Below are 4,334 nucleotides of genomic sequence, written 5' to 3' on the forward strand. Positions count from 1 at the left end.
TACAAAATCAGTCCCTGCTAATTGTTTTTATCTAAATGGTCCTTGTGGTTTGTAAAACTTGCAAAGATGGCCCTTTTTACTAACACCGTTAGTATTCAGTCGTTAGGGACTGAATCTGTAAGGGCATTTTCGTCTTTTCAAATATAAAGGGACTGAATTCGTGGCATTTGATAAATCACATGGACCATTTTTGAAATTCTTTTGAAAAAGTGAAATAATTGGATGAAAGAAACGGGAAAGGCTCGAACTCACCACCTCCACACCCCCTTATATTACAAGAACCTTTACCAATTGAGCTGAATGCTCACTTGGTTATATATTTCTAAACTTGTTTTATATAATAACGAAAACGTTAATACATAAAAATACATCTAAATTGTTTGTAAAAAATTATTATTTTTATAATACGATTAAAATACATTTTGTTTTATTTAAAAAAAATTATGTAAAAAAAAATTGTTTTTTGTAATTTATTTATTATTTATGTATTAACGTTTTCGTTATTATATAAAACAGTTTTAGGAAGATATAACCAAGTGATCATTTAGCTCAATTGGTAAAGGTTCTTGTAATATAAGGGGTATAGGCCATGATTTTCGGGCTTCCCCCCTTCTTTCAGCCAATTATTTCATTTTTCCAAAAAAATTTCAAAAATGGTCCCTGTGGTTTATTAAAAAACGAAAATACCCTTATAGATTCAGTCTCTAACGGCTGAATACTAACGGTGTTAGTAAAAATTGTCATCTTTGCAAGTTTTGCAAACCACAATGACCATTTGCATAAAAAAATTAGTAAAGACTAAATTTGTGAATTTTGTCAAACCACATGGACATTATCAGAACATGCATTTGGGAAAGCTAATGCAGAGAGAACACGAAAATGGTACCCAGCTCAATATACAACAAATAATGCAGAGAGAAAGTAACAAGTACGATTTTGGCATTTAGCTACCAACAAAAGTAAAGGATTTTGGCATCTTGGTTTGCCTTTAAGTAGTTTGAGCTCCATATCCTTTTTCTTCCCATGCTAGAAGCAGCTGTAAAGCGATTCTTATTTTACTTGGAGCCTTACAGAACTAGAGGTGTTGGGTCTAATGATGATAAGGTTTCCATTGACTTTTCACCTGTTTAGAATATCTCTCTATGCATTCCAAAATTTCTAACCTTCAACTTTTGTATGTTGTTATGCAGATTGCCATTCCACATAACATCTGCACTTTCCCTAAGCTTTTATTGTTGGAATTGGTGTTCTCGAAAGGTAAAATTCGATTCTATTTCTATATATTTATTTATTTATTCGCGACTTCATATTATTATTAAGATTATTGTTATTTTCTGAAATTGAGCTCCCATTTTAAGATTCTATTACATATTATCTTTAAAACATAATATTTCATTATTTTATCTTTAACTTTTACACCAAAAAATTTATACATTAGTTCACGTCATAATTTCACCTTAATTATATAATTTTACTTTTGTAATAAAATTAGATTCTTAGTTCAAAGTTAATTTGGTCTAATTATGTTATTATCTAAATCAAACATATATATTAAATGAACAAGTTTATATATATATATATATATATATATATATATATATATATATATAGAGAGAGAGAGAGAGAGAGAGAGAGAGAGAGAGTAAATTGCAAAAAATCGTCCTGTGATATTCATTTTCTGGTTTTGGTCCAAACCCTCTTTCTGAACTAGTTTAGTTGCACATTTGGTCCCTCCAAAAATTAAAATGTCTGTTATACCCTTATGCATTTGTTTTTCATTTATTTTTCATTTTATTTTAAATATAATATTTATTTAATAATTTTTATAATTATAAATAAAAGAGGGTCCATCTCTCTTTCGGAAAAAAAAACACCCTTACACCGTTTTTCTTCGTCCCCTGTTATGGGCTACCTCCATCTCTTTAGCTCTCTCTTTCTCTCTTATATATAAACAAATTCTCACATTCTTCTTGGATGCTTGTTTCGTTGTCTGTTACCAAACGTGGGACAGAATGTAACCACTCCTTTGTCACATTGTCATCATAAAACTTCCTGAATGTCTACAAACAACAACAAACCAAAATCATGTTCTTGTTCAAGGGTAACTATAAACTGCAACACAGATACCCAAAACTCATCAAAATGCATAGAAAGAACTCAAGGACATATCATGAAAAACGGAAAAGTATAGAGATTGGACCTCTGAAAGAGCAGAAGTTGCAGCCTTTCTTATGCTCACGAGTTGATCAGAACAGGCTATGCCCATAATCTTTAACAACATTTCATCGAATCCACCACCTTCACCTTGAAGAACTGTTAGCTTTGACACTAGAACAAGTGCTGACTTCCTTACAGCTGCTTTCTCATCAACACAATTCCCTCAAAACATCATTAATCCCCCAAATCCCATTACTTTCATCAACCCTTTCTTACTCCTATCATTCCCTGATAAAAACCCCCACCACTTGTGCCAAATTAGTGATTGCCGGTGCCCTAATTCCTGCAGTTGAATCTGAACATCTTTGTAATAGTGCTTGCAGACACTTAATCCCCAAGAACTCTCATATTTTTTTTTTTTTTTCTGAACTAATCCTTATATGATGGTCATTTTCCGATGTAGGTACACAAAAGCATTCACAAAATCACAACCAATATTTCTCAAAAACCAAACACCCACCAAGAAATTAAAACCCAGAAACTTGGAGAAAGATGAGAATGATGGTCATATAAAAAATCATCGATATGTAGAGCTAGGGTTGTGAGGTGGAGAAGACTTGGATTTCAACGGAGGGTCGTCGGTTGCGGATTGTTAGTACGTCGACACTAGAAACGCAGGAAGGCAGCGATTCCATTCAAGCATATGATGGTGGTGGTTGCGATTTAAGTGAAAGGCAAACAGCGATTGGTAATCGTGGGTGGAAGACAGGTTTCAATGGAAGCGGGATCTAGGGTTGAACTTGAACACATTCTCGATCTCTTTGTCTCTTGTCGGATATCTCATCTTCACCTAGGTCTAGATGTTGTTAATATTTAATTAATTTTAATTAATCTTATACTAATAATCATTGTCATCAATAGTCATTATATATTTAGTTTCGATGGGTATAAAAATTTAGGTAATTTAAACCTCCAAAAGGGTTGATTTAGCACAACTTTTTTCTTATCTTTCCTAAAATCTTGTTACTCCATTTTTGTCTCTATCGCCTTTTCTTTTATAACACCCATCGACTCCATTGAATAAAGACTTGTATAATAAAGATATTATGAAAAGTCTAATAACCTCTGTATCATAAGTATACGTACCATTTTGAAAATAAATTACATCTTTCTATATTTTGTTTAATTTTTGTAATAAATAACAAAACTTTTTATAATTCCAAAGGATAAAAATTGAACCCTTTGAACATATCATCGTTTTACAGCAAAAAGTAAGATCATGGAAAAATTCTTCTTACTCGTAGTACCCTTTCTTACTTTCTAAAGACCAAATTCAATCCCATGATTCTAATAAAAAATTGGGACCACAATTAATTTTTTTATATTGACAAAAAATATTAACTCTTCCTGTCCATTACCAAGATCATGACATTTTTTTTGAATAAACAGTATTCCGATCTTAACTAACATATATTTTCAATTAGGAAACAAAATCTCTCTATTCTAATAAAAAATAAGTTTATTCTTCTTTTGTCATTTGTCACCCTATTAGATAGACTTCTTAATTAATGTTATGTCACTTGTCAACATATTGATTCACCATTTCAAATTTCAAATTTTAAATTTCTCACTTTAATTACATTAAATTAATAACATTAGAATAAAAATTAAAATAAAATTAATACAGATTATAAGATGGTATAATTTCATGTATTTATTTAAATCAATGATTATGATTTTATAAAATATCTCTTAATTAATAATTTATTTAAAATAATTGATTAATAATTTTGAGTTAATAGTATGAAAGTTTAATCAATTTTATAACTGTCCCACAAGTTATAAACTAGTTTTGTTATATTTATAGTTTGAGTACCATTTAACTTTCCTCCAAAAACCACAAACCATCAGCATCTTCGACCTTGCTCACTTTCTAATAACTTGGCGACCTCCATTTTTCACATGTTTTTTCGTTTAGACCCTAAAATGTTGTAGGTTTAAAATTACTTTTAATTAATCTTTCATTTCTCTTTTTCCAAATGTGGTAAACCGTAGAAGCCAAAGCAATCCCTTTTATAACATTAACAACAAACTTTTTCTTCAAATTTTCTTGTAATTAAATCCTCAATGAAAAGATGCCAATCATTAGGAACCATATATAGTTCAACTTTTCCTTT

At 30.5% G+C, this 4,334-nt stretch overlaps 1 long non-coding RNA gene across 1 annotated transcript; it reads left to right on the forward strand.

Annotated features, from left to right (window-relative positions):
• Positions 1–990: 990 nt before the first annotated feature.
• LOC145159973 (uncharacterized) lies at positions 991–3,152 on the forward strand. The gene is made up of 3 exons (XR_013737973.1): positions 991–1,104; positions 1,191–1,257; positions 2,621–3,152. It is a non-coding gene; the product is annotated as an uncharacterized LOC145159973 (long non-coding RNA).
• The last annotated feature ends 1,182 nt before the right edge of the window (positions 3,153–4,334 follow it).

This window comes from Lactuca virosa, chromosome 2 (genome assembly GCF_052849685.1).
Source record: "Lactuca virosa cultivar CGN04683 chromosome 2, Lactuca_virosa_CGN04683_v6, whole genome shotgun sequence".
Lineage (NCBI taxonomy): Eukaryota > Viridiplantae > Streptophyta > Magnoliopsida > Asterales > Asteraceae > Lactuca > Lactuca virosa.